A 20,098-nucleotide genomic window follows, 5' to 3' on the forward strand; every position below is an offset into this window, starting at 1 on the left:
ATGTGCTACAAGTATCACTTAATTAAATAGCTTTGAATTATGACAAGAAAGGAAAGAAGAAGGTACTATTAATAAAATTCACATGCCTGGCCCTCTGATTGTTCCAAGTTTTATAGCTGCTTGCAACCAAAATTTAAAAGTTAATAACTTTATAGTTTGACACTGGCCTCTCTGTAATCTGAATACTGCTAATTAAAAATATGAAATGATCCTCAATATTTATCACTAGAACCCAGTTTATTTATCTAAAACTTTAAATTGCCCAATAGACAAAGCTCTTTGGATGTATCCCAATGGAATTGGATTTAAAACAAATACAATAACATAAAATAAAGAATAAGGACAATATACAAACTTAAAAAATAGACAGTAGCAGGACAGTTGTGAAAATCTAAATAAGAATTAAATAAAATTTGAATATAATTAAAATGATAACCCTACAAAAATATAAAGGTTTTGCCTGGCTCCAAAATAATGTCAATGTGAATTTTTTTTTTGAAAGGGAACCAGGGGTGGTATTCAGCAGATTCTGACCAGTTCTGGAGAACTGGTAACGGAAATTTTTAGTAGTTCAGAGAAGCAGCAAATACCACCTCTGACTGGAGATTTTACAGTATCCTTCCCCTGCCACGCCCACCAAGCCATGCCCACAGAACTGGCAATAAAAAAAATTGAATCCCACCCCAATGTTCAACATTTCCTAGACACCACACAAGGAATTAGAGTCTGCCTGAGCAGTTGCATTAAGTTAATGATTGCTGCTTTATTTTATTACAACAGAGACACAAAATACCTTTCTGTCACAAATGAAATTCTGTACTGCAGGAAAACCACATATAAATGTTGTTCCAGCCAGACTGTACCTGTTATTTAAATATTCAGAAATGTGGTCTTTCTGATTCTGGAAATCTAACTCTTCTATTGACATTTATTTACTATTTTTCTCCTTATAAAGATATCATCATTCGGCAATTAAAAAAAACATTAAGAGGATAAAAAATTGCTGAGAAGAAGTAAATGATCTCTTTTTCAGATGATGATAGGATGATATTTTGCACCATTCAGTCCAAAAAGTGTACCTCAGCATCATGGGTGATGAAAGTAGTCCAAGACTGCTTGAAGTATCAATAGTTACTCCTTTCCAATTCTAGCATATGGAAATATCTCATCAAAAGACTATTGATTTTTCCCCATAAATGGTTCATATGTACAGTAACTGCTGAGAATCCCTCTTTCTAGATGTCTTTGCTATTTGAAAGATATCTGTAATGTAGCATCAATAAACAAATGCAAGTTGCAAAGGGTCTATTGTTCTGGATTGTTCTTATAGCCATGCTACTATAGCAAGAAGACATTTCCGAAATTTGTGAGTTACAGGGAATGTCTTTGAGGGACTTATACTTAATTCCCCTGCTGAACATTACCACCAAACTAATTTCTCTGCTTTATTGCCCAAGAAACTACTTATTTTGGTCTTTGCTTATTCAGTAGGATCACCACACTGCAACCCCCAGATATAAGGACCTTACTTTTCCCACATCACCTATTCAGTAGATATTTTTATTCCTCACAACTCAGGACACGTTACCTCAGAACTCACACAGTTTCTCCGGTCATTTCTCCTTCTTTGTCTTGCTGAAGTCCTTCTGGCATAGTTCTTTTAGGTATTCTTGTTCATTTTGCTCAGTGGGAATTACATAGAATAAGAATTGCATACACTGACACCATCAAAAGAATTATAGAAAGATTGCTTTTTGACCCATCCATTATATTCAAATTGGTTTTTATAGAGATAGGGTTTTTAAAATGTCTTCTTCTTGATGTGATTTTCGTTTGGGTATTATTTCTAATATCTTCAAGGATAGATAAAGAACATTTGCGCTGACACTTAATATCATAGCAATGGCATATATTGATTTGTAGCAAATTCATCATATGCCTCCTGTGTAGCTGATCCCCTAATCTTTTTGGTCTATTTAGGGATTGAGACATTCCAAATAATAATGCAGGATATGTTACTCTTGTGCATTTATGTGAAAATTCCTGAATGTTGCTTCTAACATCTATTGCATGTTCAATTAACATGTTTTTATTATATGCTTGAGAAAATTCTGGAACCATCCTGTTGGAGGCAGCAAACAACAAAACAACTCTCCAAATACAGTAATAGTTTATTTCTTGTAATGTATTTGGAATGCATTTCAGTACTATTGTAATAGCAGTGGAATAGAATTTAACTAAAATATTAATGTTTTGATTGTACTTAGTTGGACCAAGATTAAACTCTTTACAACACTTCACAACACAATCCTATTTATGTTTATTGAAAAGTGAATCCATTGCATTCAATTAATACAACTTGTAGGCAACTGAGTCAAACTCAGTTCTTACTGAGGTCCAAGGGATTCACAATGAGATTATCCCAATATTTTCACATATAAATTTAGTTAATTTAATATAGGTCAAACCCAAGGAAATAAATTTAATAAATTTTGCATCATTTCTTGGCATATTGTTTACTTATTTAGTGCCATCAAGTCAATTTTTATTCCTGGCAACTACATGAACTTGGCATGTTTTCCTGGCAACTTTTTCAGAAGTGGTTTGCCTTTGCTTTCTTCCTTGGACTGAGAAAGAGTAGCTTTGCACCTAAGGCAAGACTAGATCTAACATTCTCCTGGTTTCTAATCCAGTGTTTTTAATCACTACATCAAACTGGCTTTCGTACCATATTTGGGCTGCAAACTTTCAGACAGCCATTAGATGCAGGAAAGATTTTTTGTATCCCTATCCTAGGCCATCATGTCCATCTAGATTTCTGCAATTAAGCAAGTCCCACAACATTAGCAGTGGATAAAAGCTAGCTAATTTATTTCTGGCTCAGTTGAAACTGCACTAAAATTTATTAGTGTTTATTTAGCATATGATGAGAACATAACAGAAGAAAAGTAAACATACGCACCCAAATTAACTGCATTGAAATTAGTATTTCCTTTTGAAAACTTTTAAAATGCAGTGCTTCTGAGCAATTTTTCACTGGCAGGAATCACTTCACCTTATGGTTCTTGAACTCAAGACTGCCATTAATTTCTGTTCCTGTACAATGTTTTTCAATCTTGGCAACTTTAAGAAGCATGGCCTTCAAGTTCCAGAATCTCCAATGAAATTTGAACATCTTAAAGTTGCCAAGTTTGAGACACACTGCCAAAGAAGCTATAAGAACACTTCAATTGACAACATATTCTAGGAAACAATGTCACTCAACAAGAAATAAACAAACCTAAACATCTGCCTTGTGTTTTCCTGCCACTCACTTCTAAGGAAGGGGGGGCATTGGCAATGGAATGTCTTTCCTTTAGGGTAGTGCTATCAAACCCACATCATCACAGTGTCATGTGACATATCATGACTTTTTCCCCTTCCCTAAACTGGGTGTGGGTGTGGCCAGCGTGTCCGACAGCCCTGCTTTAGGGGATTATTGTTACAGTACTCAGGGAGAGAATGTTGATTTCATGCAATTTCTCATATTCTTCCAGAAATGCAACTGGCTTTTTTATTCAATATTTTCAACCTGGGTTTGTTTCAAGTTGCTTCTGCAGAACTGGAGAATTAAAACAGAAACCCAACATGCTGGCTGGGGAATTCTGGAAGTCCACACATATTAAAGTTGCTGAGGTTGAGAAACTCTGTTCTGATGTCTCTAGGAACACATTATCTAATAAATGTTAAGTAAATAGCTTGCCCTGCAAAGATTTATCATAGAAATCACCCTTTCTGTCTAGAAGACTTGTCTTGTGTATATTTGGTCCTGTGATAGTGGGGGACAAAAAGGTAAAAACTGCATTTAAGGGAGGAGCCATTCCTGGTTTTCTCAAGTTGTCATCTTAGATTGAAAGCACATTTTGAAGATTAAGTCTGATATAGTCTGGTGCTTTCATGAAATTGGACATCTCTCTTTAATGTACTTCCCCAGCCTCAGATCAGTCATCAGCCAGCAACAGCTCCTACTTCATACAGAAGAGTCCAGGGTTCTGCTAAATTTAGTCTAATTCAATTAGATGACATTATTTCCAGGTTTGGTCATCTGAGCTGCTTGTACTGTCTGGCAGATTTTCTAACAGTTCAGATTATCTGAATATCCCTCTTCTACATTCCCCTATATAGATCGGTATGAAATAACATTCTGCTTTGGAGAAGACAGATTGGATCAATAACTTGTAGTCCAAGGCCAAAGAAAGAGCTGGGGATGGGGAGAGGCAATTTGCTGACCTCCTACAATACACAGCTGATTTCAATGCAGAAAAAAATAGGTCGCTGGTGAAATGCAGCTAGAATCCAGTGGAAAAAAGATAGGAAAAAAAAGTCTTCCATTGGGTGCAAAATCGTCTGTGGTATGCAGTGGAAAAAAAAACAGCTTTAATCTTGCTTGCAGCACCAGAGAATTACACAGGCAGGACATGGGGACTCTGAACTGCCTTGTTATTTTAAGCAAGCAAGTCCTACATTGTTCCAATTCATCTCTTACTTCCATTCCCACACACTAAAATAACTTGTAGCTCATGCTCATGTTAAAATCTGAATCTATGCCAGGTTTGATTCTTTAAAGAAAAAAGAATCCCATTGGGCTGTATGTTGCTGACACCACTTTCATTTATGGGCTTCTATTGAAAGGAGTCCTAGGGCAGCCTAGTCAGAATCAGATTTATTTAGCTAAATAAAAATAGCAAGCTCCTGCTGGTTTTTTTCCACGCAGCAAAACAATTCATTTCCTGTTCAATTAATCTCACGCTTCTTGTTAAGCAAACCTGGGGCTTTCCAGATTTTGGAAGAAATAGTTTTAATAAGTACCAACTCCGTAGTCAACAAGCATGAGTTATGAGGGTTGTGGTCCCAAATATCTGGAGGACGCTGGGTGCTTACATCTGCTGTAAACACTTGCCCAGGCTTGTCACCCAGAATAGATTTTCAAGATAGAAACATCAAAGTATAGGATTGCAGACTGCTGATTACTTTGGCAAGGGAATATCATATTATTATCCAGTCCCATAATAGCATGCAATCTGTCAAGCAGATCCATGATCCTTATTCTCCCATACTCCTCAAGAAGGAGTGACTGTGTTTTCTATTAATAATATTTTTAACTAAGAATTAAATGAAGCTTCACCCAGCACAGGAAAATATAATTTAAGTACAGCAAAAGTTGTACTAGGCTGAAAATTAGGTATTTGGATGTGGTTGTTCAATATCTCAGCAGCATTGCTGGTTTGTGGTCTCATAGTCCTAGTAGGAAACTTTACTTATAGATAAAATCTACATGTGCTACTTTTTTAACATGCATAAATACACATGCAAATGCACAAAGAACTCTTCTGAAGTATCCTTTTGTGCATCTATCTACCAACAGATTCATCATAAATCAGAAGTGAACTTGAGTCAAGAAAAAGCACACAATGATCTTTAAAGCAGCACCACAGGAATCCTCAAACAGAATTGTGACATTGCAGAAGATCATGAGCAATTTAGAGAATGATTGCAGCAGTTTTATAAACCTGATCAGGCTTGCATACACAAAGTTTGAGCTTTTATTGTGCAATTTGCAAAGAGAGAGAATCTTTAGAAGATACAGATCAACACTGAATTCCTGAAAGAAATGCTATGTTAATTTCTTGGCCAACATTATAAAACTATAAGATTCCAATTCAGCTGGTGTTCAGGAAGGTACTTAAAACCTTCTGTCCTTAAAGGCTGAGTTAAGTGTAATACAACAGGACCCTGAAGTACGGTATATATATTTCTTTACAGCAGAGTTACTCTTTAATATTTGACATTTTACTATTTTATTCTTTTTATAAGCTGCTTGGAGATGTCAACAGGTACGCAGCCTTAGATATTAAGTAATAAAAATCCCAGTGAAATGGTTAGTTTATTCTAGGTGTGCGAGTTGCATAATTTCATTATTTTAAGGGGTCACAGGTTTGAGAAGTTTTGCAATACAAGATTCCTTATGTGTTTTTTCTCCTCCAATAACACTACTCTTGAAATCCCAATTCTTCATTTTATGCTGCTGTTAAGAGTACCAAGGATATGAAGATAACACTAATGGAGTACCCTAATGAGAAAACTGGAATGGAAACGAAACCACCACATATTATGCTTTACTCTACCTGGAACAGTCTGTCCTAACTAGAAGTTAGTAGAGGAGAGTTTGTCCCATATTTTTTCCACCTGCAGGTCAACAACTGATTACCTCTGCTTTTGCTGCTATCCTCAGCATATGCTACAGTTAAAGCAACTGTAGGTTGGGATTTATATATGTTTAACAGAGTGATTGAAATAGAAGAACTGGATGAGTCCAGAGTTAATTAACCAACTGCACAGGTTAATTGCAAAGAGATGGGGCAGAGTTACTAGATAAAGAAGCAAATTGCCAGTAATTACAATAGACTCATTTTGGAATTTCAACATGATGAAATTATGACAAGTGTGGAAGCAGACACTCCAAGGGTCATGGAGGTGGTTTAATAGACATTCTCTTCCCAAACGCCAGGTGCTTCAGAATGCTGTGAATTTAAAGAACATTTCACACAACTTTAAAATATAAGCATTCACAATTATAAGCCTTGAGGTGACACAATATTATATAACCCTTAACCAGTTTATACTAATCACACACACGCACACAAACTAGGGAGATTGGAACTATATCTACTCTGTATCTTCAGCTCCAGAGGATAATTGTTTTTGTCATCAAGATAAGGCAGGCTCTTCAAGCAGCACAGAAATTGCATTTCTACTATTTGGTGCAGTTTTTTGTAGCAGTGCAATTGCAGCTGTTTACCCTTGAAGTGTAGTAACAAATGCCCTCACTTGAAACAATTGCACAGTTCACAAAGCAACCAGGCTATTATGATACCTGAAACAGAAAATCCAATAAGTATTCTTCATTTCTGGAAACAAAAACAAAATATACTGAATCAAAATGTAATAAGGATACAGTCAATGAATCCATGAAACTTAAATGGACCATGGACGATTTAGTGTCCATTGATTCTAGTTGGTCTATACTGTGGATCCAACCACTAAGAATAATTATATGTCATGATAAAAGTCAGTTTGGAATAGTGTTTAAGGCATCAGGCTAGAAACTGGAAGACTGAACTCTAGCCCCATACTACAGTAGGTACAAAGCCAACTTCGTGACTAAGGGCTAGGATTAGGAAGAAGGCAATGGAAATCTACTTCTGAAAAACCTTGTCCAGAAAATTGCAAGGATTTATCCAGAAGTCCTGGAGAATTGGACACAAATGAATGGAAGAAAAGGAAAAGTGTTATTACCTTTATTTACTTGAAGGTAAGCTCATTATCCTCGGTGATTATCACTATTGAGAAAACATATCCTAAAAATGCATGGTGTGTGGCTAATGTACATTGCTGTTTTTATTAATGTAACTGCTATTAGCCCATCTGCCAAATTATCTATTTTATTATTTTGTTTTATTTAGTTTTGGAGTTACTATCTCATCACGGGGATTCAGAGTAACATAGATCATATCATTTTCATTGGAATCGTTGAAATCACAATAATTCCTCTTTAGCTGATGAAACAGCCAAATTGTGGCTTCTTAATACATGCTAAAATTAATATCTTGGGCTTATTTTTTTACTAGAAGTAAAATCAGATTTGTCCTTTTTCTGAAAAGAAATAATTTTGTTCTGAAGTTTAGTGCTGAAAAGGACACACTCCTCTCACTCTTGTCAAAAGTCTCATGAGCAGATAACATCCATTAAGTGGCACCTTCCAAATTTCTGAAGGGCTTAAATATTTAGAGCAATAGTTTTGAATTTCTGGAAACAATGTCCAAAAATAAATTGGGAGCCCTTGTGCATCTGCCCCCCTCAAATCCTGGTTGCAATGTGAACAATGGATAGGAGGATGAAAACAGATCCCCAGCTGTCCCTGACCCAAGCAAATAGCATAGTAGCATACTTACTGCACTGCTTCATTCATATACCTTTACTGGATGTGGGAGTGTCCCAATATCATGTTCCTTTTGTAATGTTCTCAAGTTCTCCCTCATCTTTTTTTTTCCTTCATCACAAAAATCTTAAGAAGGGAACAGAATGACAGCAGAATGCATTATGACTGCTCATGCTGGAAGCAATGCACCTGTCTTTGAGGCAGTGAAAGCAAGTTATATTTTTTCCTCTACCTATTTTAAGTTATGGTGTAACCTGAAGGAATATCATAGACCATCCTATACAAAGGAACCTAAAGAAAGTAACACAGAAGCATAGATAATAATTAGGTGGAAAATTGCTTGCTGAAGCAACTGAATAAACTCTTGTTCCAATTAATCAACCTAAAAGACCTTTGTGAGAACAAAACTGCATCAAGCAAAGAGGTCTTTCGGTTTTAAAAGATGTGAATGGGGAAGGGATCAAAAAAAATCAAGGCAGCATATGTGATTGTGGGATTGAAGCCCTTTACTCTTTTTTTTAACCACACGCCTTCCAGAGGCACCTGCTTTGACCTATTATTTCCATTTCAGGTATAAACTACACATTCAGTTCTACATAAACAATTTGAAACTTCCCCTTGGACATAGTCAGAGACCCACTTTCTGAGAATCCTTAGGTTTATTTTGTCTGTAAACTCAACATATATATAAATACATGTATTTTCCCAGCTTTTGAAGAATGAGAGAAAAATAAACAGTTGCTCAAGATAAGAAATAGGAAATGAAAAGAGCTCATTTAACTTGTAACTATTCCCATAATTTGCCACAGGGATTCATTGGAAAGTGAACTGTTGCCTTTGAAAGCTCAGCTGAATCCTAGTGTGAAATTATAGTTACAGTCCTAAGTAAGGAGCTGTTGAATCTTTACCTGTCTGCACTAATATTAACTACAATTGGAAAGAATTGCTGAGTTTTTAAAGGCAGACTGCTCTGCTAATGTACATCATGGGATATCCCTTTCCAAGTAAGATGTCACAGTAAGGTTACATGAACACCAGGGCCTCTTTCTATTATAATATTTACTAGGAATAATAATGTTGTTAGTGCCTCAGAAATAGTTATTGAATTGGCTACTACCATTATCAGTTTCCATTTCTCCTTTTTTAATATGTCATCCTCAGTGCAACAAACTCTGCAATTTTTTTTAAATCCAAATTATTTTTGTGAACATTCTCCAAGCACATGTATCTGGCCTGCTTATCTTCATTTCTATAAATGTTTGCTGTTTTTTCATGAATATAAGCTTTAAAAAACAGTTTCCTCTAATTGTTAATCTAAATGGCATAAATCTGAAATCTATATATATCACAATTTCAACTCACACACACATAATGATCTAAGTTCCTCTTTAAATGCAAAATAAATTCTCCCCCATCTATTTCTCAGCACTGATCTAAAGAGACCAGTGCTGAGAAGTGTTAATTTTGCTAGCAGCAACTCAAGATTTGAGACTCAGGCATTCCAGGCCAACTACCTGAGCTTTTTTTTTTTTTTTTCAGAAAGACACTAGGGATTTTTTTGCCAGCAAAACATTTGTTCCCTCCTGAGTGACTGGTCCTCACTGCAAACAAGTTACTTCCAAACAGATACATAGATTGTTTATGCAACAGTTTCCAGGGTTCGTTGTTGCCCAAGTTCTTTGCCCATTAAAGATGAAAGCTAAACAATGCTGTTCTTTCTTCCATTTGTACCCCTTCAAATCCATTGGCTTTAGATACAGTCATTTCTTTTTCTAGCTGGGCTTTTATTTTCCACAGCAAAAATGAAAAAGATGTGTAGCTTATGATGAATTGTTGGACTTGGGACTTCAATTCAGCTCCTTTCAGTTTTTCTTCTTGGCAATACAAGCTAATTATATGGGTGAAGCATAGGCATAAAATATGAACCAGCCATTATGTGCTACAATTTTTCCAATTGATTAGTGATACGGAATCTATAAATTCACACCAACAACTTTGAGAAGGCCCTAAACCTTACAGAGCATATCCTTTTCATGAAGTTTTCTGGTTCATTATAGACATCTTCATGGGGGGGTGGGATCAGAGTCCCACTGGAAATTATCTCTCTTCAAGATCATGGAAGGCTAGTCAAGAACACAATTCAAGACCCAAAGAGATAAGTGTGATGAACCTTTTTATTGCTTTTGAATGGAAGACAGCAGTTCCCTGTGCCTTTAGCCATCTTTATAAAACTGTGCCATTACTTTCCTATTGTATTAGTCTATGGTAGAAAATTAGGAGGAGCCTGGTAGCACTTTGCCTGACTAACAAAAGTTTATGTCTTAAAATAAAACTTTAACACATTTTAGAAAAGATGCTACTAGATCCCATAAGATTTAGTTATTAATTACTCGGTAAACCCACACAACTGTTTTTTTTTAAAAAGCTTGAACAGCATATTATTATTAAATGCCATTAAAAAAAACTAATGCAGGGAGATACATATGATATGTATTATATAGATATATTCTTGCATATTATGCTATGTCCTCCTTTCCTAGGTAAAAAAAAAAATCTTACTGAAATAAGGAGGAGAAAAACACCTGGGATAGGAAAAATTGGATGATTGTGGACAGTATCTGATATGGCCATTCTGCCTTAGGAAAAATAAGACACTAACAGGTCAGAAGCAGACAAATGTTATGGAGATAACCAATCTTGTAAATTTATATTTTGGCCCTGCTGGCTCATGGCATCAAAGAAAATGTTTGTAAATATTTTGACATTCTTCTATCCTAATATGCAATTACTCCCTATTGATCAATATTCTATGTCAATGCAAAAGTTGAATGCATGTGCTGTTATCATTTATTACCAAAATATTTATTTTACCCGATGGCAGACCAAGGTAGGGTGGAAGGAGAAATCTGCTTCAATGCCGGCAAAAAGAGGGGGTGGGGTGGGGGTGCAGTGCAAAAGGTGAGGAGGCTAATGCCAATTTATTTTAATTATTTTTTTATCCTACTTTTATTTTTATAAATAACCCAAGATGACAATTATATTTAATACTCTTTTCCCCTTATAAAGTGAGTTGGGCAGCGAGAGTATGTCTTGCCCAAAATCACCCAGCTGGCTTTCATGCCTAAGGCAGGACTAGAACTCACAGTCTCCTGGTGTCCAGTGGTGCCATAATCACTAGATCAACATAGAGTCAGGTTGCTGCTGTCCAGTGCTGACCAGTTGTTTGGCAGTTGGTGGCACAGAACCAGCAGAGGAAAGTACTTGCCTTTTCAAGTTACTTTTGCCTCCTGGCAACTGCCTCCTACAAGGTTTTTTTTTTTTTAATCTTAACCTCTACCCCAAACTGGCTCCAGCAAAGAATGAGATTGGCGTTTAAATGATCTGCGCAACCTCATTGAGAGTTTAAATTTTTAATTCTTTTTCTTTTATTCCTGAATATTTTTAGCTCCTGTAGTCGCTTTCTCTTTCCTTACTTATTTTATACATTTTGTTTTCAGAATATTGATTAGTTTTCTGTTTATAGAAGTCAACCCTGTTTAGCCTGTGTATGTAGTTAATTAAAAGGATAAATTAAAGGTAATAAATATGGTATATCAAATGCTCCTGCCTTTGGAGGGCTAGGATTGGGGTTACTTACTTTACTTACCCCAAGACTAAGTTATTCTGCCTGCCTGTAAAGATCTGGGTTTCTTTTTCTAACTATTAAGTGTGAGAGTGGGTGACCTGCTGGGTGTTCTTTTTCTTTCAACACTTATGTGTAGTTATGTGTCATTTTGCACTGAAGTTTTCTATATTTTCTTCATTAAGTGGTCCTTATTGATTTCTACTTTACTGAATCTAATAATAGTAATTAAAAATGATTCCACTCCATTAAAAATGTATGCCACTGACTCCATCCTTTATGATTATTCAGAGGAGTCTTCACAAAATGCCTATTGCAATAATAGCGATATTAGTACATTAAGCACACACACACTAAAAGAAGAAAACCCTAAGACGGTCCCCAACCTTTGTGGTTTGGCAGCCTGGCTGTGGGGGGATGGGAGGAGAGGGGAACTGGAGTGTGCAAACATTGGGTCTGCATGCACATGTGTGCATTGCCACTCACAGCAGCAGGCAGACAGATATGCACCGCCAAAGCTCAAATGCCAGTGGGACCTGTACAAACTTGCATGTTTGTGCCAGTTGGCTGCTCATGCGAGTGGAGCTGCACTTGCACACTGTCCCATCTCTCACACAGCCAGTTCTGAATAGGCCATGGCCCAGGGATTGGGAACTCCTGCCCTAAGAAACATTACACCTATATGAAAAGGTGAAATGATCTAGTAGGAGCATTGCATCTCCCCACCACCACATCTTATGCCAGCTTCCTGGCAGGTGTGTGTATACATGTACAGGTGCATATTCATGTTTCCCAGTCAATATTGAGTACTAGTGACTGCCTGGACAAGTCCCTGCAGTTTTCTTGGCAAGACTTCTGAATTCTGAAATATGACATAATATATATGCATAACTGTAATTAATACAAATGTTAATTAAAATGTTAATATAAAACATATACTAACCTAGGAACTACTGTTATTAATGAGAACAGAGTGGATAAGCAGATTCTGCAGTAACCAGCTAGCCAAATAAATTGGTCTTTAAATCTGTCTTGAAAGCCTTCAGGCTATCAAAAAGGAGGGGGAAAAGGGTGATTCTACAGTGGTGGGTCAAATCTCTGAAGGCCAGATATCTGGAAATTGTGACCTGGGAATGAGAGACAGAAAAAAAAAGTCCTGCCAAGAAGAACATAAGGAACAAGCATGACGTAGGAGCAAATATGGCTTCTTAGTCCTGTGGTAGGAGGCAGATGGTTCAAGGTCCAGGACTATCATTTGTACTCTTGCTCAGATAGAGAACCAGGGTAGAATTCAGTGGTGTAACAAAACATGAGAGTCACAAGGCAGGTCCAGAACAATAATAGGAAACCATTGCAGAAACCCAGACATGAGATAAATCAATAATGATTTTAGTAAAATTACAATCTCCCCAATATGAGCCCCATAGTTCCCATGAATCCTATTTAGCCAGAAACACTAGTTCTGATCTCTCAGAGGTATTGCCATAATATAGGGCAGGGTGGACATAGGAATCAAAGCCATTGTGTCATCATGCACTGATGGGAATCTGGAAAAAGGCCAAGACTGCCAAATATAGGGTAAAATAAATTATTTTATGTTCAACATGTAGATTATTTCCTGTAGTTAAATGCCACTTTTTCTCAAAGATTGTTAAAATATGGTTGCCTATGGGCCAGAGAATCTCACCAGGCTCAAGGTTGATTCCGTGATGGATAAAATGAGGACCTAGATTGTTGGATGCAATATGCTGACTTTATAAACTGCTTAGAGAGAGGGCTGTAAAGCACTGTGAAGCAGTATATAAATCTAAGTGCTATTGCTATTTGAGATCTGAGGTTGAGGAATAGGAACAATGATGAAATGGTGCACTGTTGAAGATATTGTTCTTTTGTTAAAAACAAAACTATAGGGAAGATTAGGAAGCTCAGCTCAAGAAAAATAATACTGTAATAATTTTAAAAATCTACTTGGTTTTGAAGCAGCAACCTTTTATTTAAAACATCAGTGATAACTAATGTGCTTTTGCAGCATTCTTGATAAAGGTAACTCTGCTGGCTGGGAATTCTGGGAGTTGAAGTCGACATGGCTTAAACTTGCCAAGTTTGAAAAACACTGCCATAAATGGTATCAGTGGCTATGGTTACCATTGATTCAGGTGAGAAGGAATTCTATGAGCAACTGCTGAACTGCTGGAGTTAGCCTACTACATCTAACTGAGCATGCTATCTGAAATGTACAAGAGTTCTTGAACTGTCCTAACATGGAAAAGTTGCTTTAATGGAGAAAGAGGAATAATGGAAGCAATGACATCTGCTTCTGCCCTTCAAAAACAGTTTCTGACCTATTTTAATGATAGACAACTTGGGAATGCAATAAACCTTTGGACTTGCAGCTTTATCAATGATGTTTTATTGTTCCAAGAGCATCTGATTTCTATCAAGGACTGTAGGAAGTGAAGTGTCATTAGTTCTTGCATGCTTCTAGTTGCAGTGTTACTCTTAGCCTAAATTAAGCTACATCTGTAGACAAAAATCATTGTACGTATAAATATTTATTTCTTAATTCTTATCATAAATGTAACTATCTGGTCTTTTCAGAATTATTGTCCACCCTGTTCAGTGCAAATATAACTTCAGATCAAGAAACGTAGTAGCCATTTTTTTTTTACATGTGATAGAGCAACTCACCATAAATAAACTAACTGAATTAATAAGAATATTATTTAACTAAGGAAAAATACTGTTAATGACTCATTCAAGGTTTGCACTTCCTTAAAAATGCTTGTGTCAATATCATTAGATCAGGGATGTCAAACTGGCGGCCCATGGGCTGGCTGCGTCATGCCCACCCCAGCTCAGCAAATGGGGAAAATGTTGCAAAACATCACGTGATGGCAATGTGATGCGCCGCCACAAGTTTGACACCCATGCATTAGATGATCTTAGCACTCAATTAGATAAGATAATCGATAAAAGTAGAAATTGCATACTAACAACTGGTTATGAGTGAAACATTGAGAGGCAGACTATTATGTATTTCATTTAGTATATAAGGTTGTTTATTGCAAATGTTAATCCATCAGAATTACTAACTTCTCAAAACAAAAAGGATAAGCCTTGGTGTCGGTTTACTAACCCCACTGTTCCTGAGCTGTGCTGTGGAAGTACTGAACTTTTGGTTGACAAAACTAGCTACTCATCCACTGTTGGGTAAAGCAAAAATACTTGGCTGTTAATAATTCTGTAATATGAATTACCTTCTTCAGTTGGGGTGGATGAGTATAATATTCATTCCTTAGCCTCCAAGAATATACCTATAAACTTGTTTAACCCATAATTAACCTGTAAATCATCATTAACCTGTAAATTTTTATTGTAATGATGAATCAAAAATGGAAAGGCAGCCCATCTCTTCTGGAAAAATCAAGCACCTTTCAGAGAACTTATTTTCACCAATGGAAAAGCATTCATATCACACAGAAGGTAACTGGATCCAGATGCAATTAGCATAATAAAGCAATGGTTCTATTCTATGGATAGCTACATCAGGATCATGGCTTCTATTTCTGTAGATCCATTTCCATTCTGTTAATGAATTCTGAATTCAGCAAAATTCAGAATAATTTCTAAATGTCTCGGGAAAAAAACCCTGCATGATTCTGATGTTTGATGGCTTTTTTTTCTTGTTCTTTCTTAGCAAATAAGTTTACAGCAGGTGGTATCAAGTAAGTGACTTTAACTGATCTTTAAAAAATTAACCCTGCTTGGAGTTGGATAATATTTGCATGGCAAATAAGCAGGACAATCCAGGACTGTAGGTTAATTGGAAAATGGTGAAACAAATCACCAAATAAAGCATTTTAAAGCATTTCTAAATGCTACAGAGAAACACATAATCACCAAAAGTCAAGTTTGACTAGAGGGAATTTTGATGCTTTAAGTATCAAAAAATAACTAGTAGTAGTTAAACATGTCATTAATTTCACTTGATTATGAAGTAGTTCTAATGAGTTATTAGAATTCTATGGAAAGGATAATTAGTAGTTTACATGTGAACCTGAGCAATTTTAACACAAAGTGCAGATGACATCTAGTTCCCTTCAGGGGCCTGTGAGAGCCCAGGGGAGAGCTTTCTGAAAGTTTGTTATTAGCCAGGTGAGAATGTGAAAGCAAGGGCAGAATAATAAAACTGATTGCAGCTCAAACCAGCCAACCAGAGGACATAGCACCTATTCAAATTTATGGGTCAAGAAATAGTGTCAATTATAAGGCTATCTTTGTATGTATGATTTTAGACAATTGGAGGCTTCTTCAACCTTTCGGGGGAGGGGAGGGGGCAAATCCCAAAACAAGCTTCATCAGTATGGAGTTATAAAACTTCTTTATCAAAGTTGTTTTATTTGTTTTTAGTGCAGCTTATAACCATTGTAAAGAGACTGCATGTGCCCATGAAAAATCTTTTTCTTTATGATAGTCTTGGTCTAATGCAGCAATGCAGTGTAGATGATCTGTCATCCACTACATTCTAAGAGGCATTTGAATGTGGCATTTGAAAAAAAAAATACTGAATTCAGTCAATTGAGAGCACATGTGCTGAACTAAACGATGCCATCTGGGTGCATTTATGGGAAGGGCATACAAGGGTAATGTTCATGCTGAGAAATGGTCTTTTGACTCCATGCTCCAGTTTGAAAAGGCCTATTTGACCTGGCCTAGTAAAGCCTTCAGTGTAAACCAGCCCAGTACAAGGGTTTAGCAACCCACTGCCACTTCCTTCTACCATCAGTTTTCTTGAAATTATATGACATTGCCTATTCTATCAACATGAGCAGTAAAAGGTAATTCATGAAAGAACGGGGTAAAATAGGTAGATACTGCAAGCTTGTAACAATATAACTGCTACCAAGAAATATATTCTTACAAAAACATTTCCATAAAGCAATTTGTTAGAGAAAGATTGTATATTAGGGCTTTGCAGACTTGAAAAATAATTTGGGAAAAGTGTTTTGGATATCACAGAAATTCAGCATCTACCTGCAATTAAAGCAATCTAGTTTTTTCATGCTTCTGTGCAACCCTGAATAAAAAGATTTTCTTGTGTTTTTAGCAGTCAACTCATGTAACTCTTAAAGCAGCCATGTCATCTTTCAGGTTCATGAAAAGGTTGAATACCTTAAAGAGAAGTGTTGTGTCCATGTTAGGCTGAGGCACTTCTTGCCAACACTTTTCAAAGCATGCCTGGTTGAACAATATACATCTGCAGTCCTATAGAGGAAGAAAATAAAACTGACATTGTCCCTTTATTACTCCTCTGATCAAACGGCACCAGCTTTTTCTTAATTATAGTTCAAATGGAATATTATCAACAGCAGCAATACCAGAACTCAGAAATGAAACTGGTGGATGAACCAGAGAAACAAAACAAATAATCCAATTAACATTACATTCAGTTAGAGTTCAGGGTAATCAAATACAAGCAGGTATATTCCATCAATTTGGCAAACTTGTTGAGCAAGAATAGGACCAGTCCAAAGTCCCCCTATATTGATGGAAAACAAACTTTGTAGCAAAGAGGGAGCCTGAAATTCACTTTTCCAGAATCTCCTAAACCAACGGCTAATAGCAATACCACTTAGACTTATATACTGCTTCATCACAGTGCTTTAGAACCTTCTCTAAGTGGGTTACATATTGCCCCCAACATTTTACCCACCTTGGAGGAATGGAAGGCTGAGTCAGCCTTGAGCTGGTTAGGATCAAACTGCTGGCAGTCAGCAGAATTAGCCTGCAATACTGCATTCTAACTAGTGTACCACCATAGCTCTTCATTAAAAAAAATGCCTACACACCTTTCTGTCTCTTTGCCTCTCCTGATTGCAAACAATTTTAATAAATTCTTTACACATTTTAAAAGAAGAATAGATATACTACAAAACCACATACCCTTCTAACATTTTTATTTTTGAGAATATCTCTGGATTCAGAGATGGTCTTAAAAAAATGAAAATGATTGGTGCCTGTAGCTTGGTTTTGTATTTAGATGTTGCTAGCCAGAAAAATGTGAGATAAAATGTAGTGACAAGAAACCTTTGAAGAATGATTGGGGACTCATAAGGCACAAATCTGTGTCTGTGTCTGTGTGTGTGTGTGTGTGTGTGTGTATGTACAGATACATACATAGATGCACACGTAAACAGAGTATATATTAAATTATTTTTCTCTGCATCTAACTGCAAATAAAATAGCTCATCCTATTAATTTGCATTCGTAAATTAGTAATTCCTCTTAACTGCAATTTATTTGGGAACAGATAGGAGAAGGATACAAAGAAAAGAAATAAAGTGGCTGGTGCATATTTTTCATGAGTCCTTCTTAAAAAAATAATTTTGAATCAAATGTAGTTTCAAAAATCTGATGAAACGTGACTCAGAGCAGTGGTGGGATTCAATTTTTTTTTACTACCGGTTCTGTGGGCGTGACTTGGTGGACATGGCAGGGGAAGGATACTGTAAAATCTCCAGTCAGAGGTGGCATTTGCTGGTTCTCTGAACTACTCAAAATTTCCACTACAGGTTCTCCAGAACTGGTCAGAACCTGCTGAATGCCACCTCTGACTCGGAGGTAATGAAGAGCAAATCTACAGTTTGCCCTGTTACCCCCCCCCCCTTTACCTTCCTGTTCAGGTTTCATTTTAAAACAATGTTTTTCAAACTTGGCAATTTTAAGATGAGTGACTTCAGTTCCCAGAAATCCCCAGACAGCATGCTGACTAGTGAACTCTGGGAATTGAAGTCCATATATCTTAAGTTGCCAAATTTGAAAAGGTATTTTCTAAAATTATTGATTTGAATGTATTGATTTTCCTATTTATCTCTGCAAATTAATAGGAATTGGTTCATAGTTAAGAACTGTGGTTAAAAATGCTGTGCAGTTGGTAGAAAAACTAAAAGTTGTTTTGTAAGTCAGCTGAGTGGAGTCTACATCAGCTTTCACATTCAGACTTATTGGATTTTTGAATTTTAACAAAAAAGCCTCAAATAGAGAGAAAAAGCAGGAGGAAAAAAGAGTCAAATTTGGTCATAATGGAAAGTTTCATCCAGTGGCAAAATAAATTGTTTGTGTGTGGGTTTTTTTTAGCCTGGTTGTCCTAAAGCTTCACTTGATACAAAGGAACTGAGATTTTGAAACAATAAAATAGAGACCCTGGAAAATGACCCTGAAATATTGAACATTAAAACAAAGAAAAAAGCAAGAAGAAACTACAGCTGTGTGAAAAAGTCCTGCACCGTTTACAGTTTATGGCAAAGCCCAGAGAGGGAATAAAACCCAGGGACTCTCAGCATCTCTTCCCCTTTCGCCCAGAAGTTTCAAGGCATGTGATTCTGTTCATCAATAAACCTTCTTTCCAAGCAACTTCCATGGTTCCAGTATCTTTTTCCCCACTTGGAACTGAACCCAGAAGGATATTTCTTCGAACAACAGCATTTAATGAACCGAGCTTTAAGTGTATTAAATTGTATCAAATCTTATTCTAGACAATCCAGTTTTTCTTTGTCCCAGCCTAATTTGGGGGCAGAAGATAAGATGTATGCATCCCTAGCAGAACATTTAATGGCTTGGACAACCATTCAGACTGAAAGAAATGGTGAATATACTATATTACAATGTAGGATAGTACAATATACTACAACAAACTTTGTCACCACCTCTGACATGTTAATTCTGGCTCACAGCAATTATTCATTTTTATCTCTGTAATTGTGCACATCACCTTTCTTGAAATGAGGAGATTAAATAAAATTTATGCCTGAATAAATTATTAAGATACTACTGAATAGCTTACAAACAGAATAACATTATCCATTTAGACACTTTTCACAAAATGTCAGAAAACCAGAATCTGTCACAGAGTTTTGAATTTTTCCTTCCTGAGCAACATCCATTATTGCAATAATAAGTCTACAAACTTTAAATACCTAAGAAAAGGGAGATGGAGTAATCCCATCTTGAAATGTAGCAGAGAGGAAAAAATACAAACCTGTTTGCAGCAATTAAAAGTGTCATCTCCCACACAGAAAACTGTTTCAGATTTCAGCTGAGGTAAGTATATAGTCCATAAATAGAAAGCTTGAAACGAAGCAAGCTTGGCTCACAACAAATGTTGACATGGAGGGAAGCATAATTATATAATGGAAAAGGTAACAGAGATACATTTAAGAAGTTGTAATAAACAAGATGTAAATCAAGGTGAAAACTATTCAGTTAAGTATCTGCTAATGTTTCAAGAAAAACAGTGAAAGACTAGGGGACAAATAAGCCAGGATTTATTTATGAAAAATGCTAAAAAGTAATTTGTAAAAATAACATACTCTTTAGTCTGTTATACCCCAAGTGAAACCTGGGTTTTTATTCTAACTATTTTTTCCATTTTGTTCTTTATTTTTAAAAACAAAACAAAACCAAAAGTCGTATTTTCTATAGAATGGTGTTCTTTCACA

General features: G+C 36.2%; 1 long non-coding RNA gene across 2 annotated transcripts; it reads right to left on the reverse strand.

Moving 5' to 3' along the window:
* Nucleotides 1-5,538: 5,538 nt before the first annotated feature.
* Nucleotides 5,539-19,715, reverse strand: LOC113438349 (uncharacterized). Of its 2 annotated transcripts, none has more exons than XR_015744000.1 (4): nucleotides 19,639-19,715; nucleotides 16,773-16,865; nucleotides 7,992-8,104; nucleotides 5,539-6,560 (listed from the first exon to the last, which is right to left on the reverse strand). It is a non-coding gene; the product is annotated as an uncharacterized LOC113438349 (long non-coding RNA). The 2 variants fall into 2 exon arrangements; XR_015744001.1 differs by having other exon boundaries at nucleotides 5,539-6,913.
* Nucleotides 19,716-20,098: the final 383 nt, after the last annotated feature.

Source organism: Pseudonaja textilis, chromosome 5, assembly GCF_049901715.1.
Source record: "Pseudonaja textilis isolate UNSWEBS1 chromosome 5, rPseTex1.2, whole genome shotgun sequence".
In the NCBI taxonomy this organism is placed as follows: domain Eukaryota; kingdom Metazoa; phylum Chordata; class Lepidosauria; order Squamata; family Elapidae; genus Pseudonaja; species Pseudonaja textilis.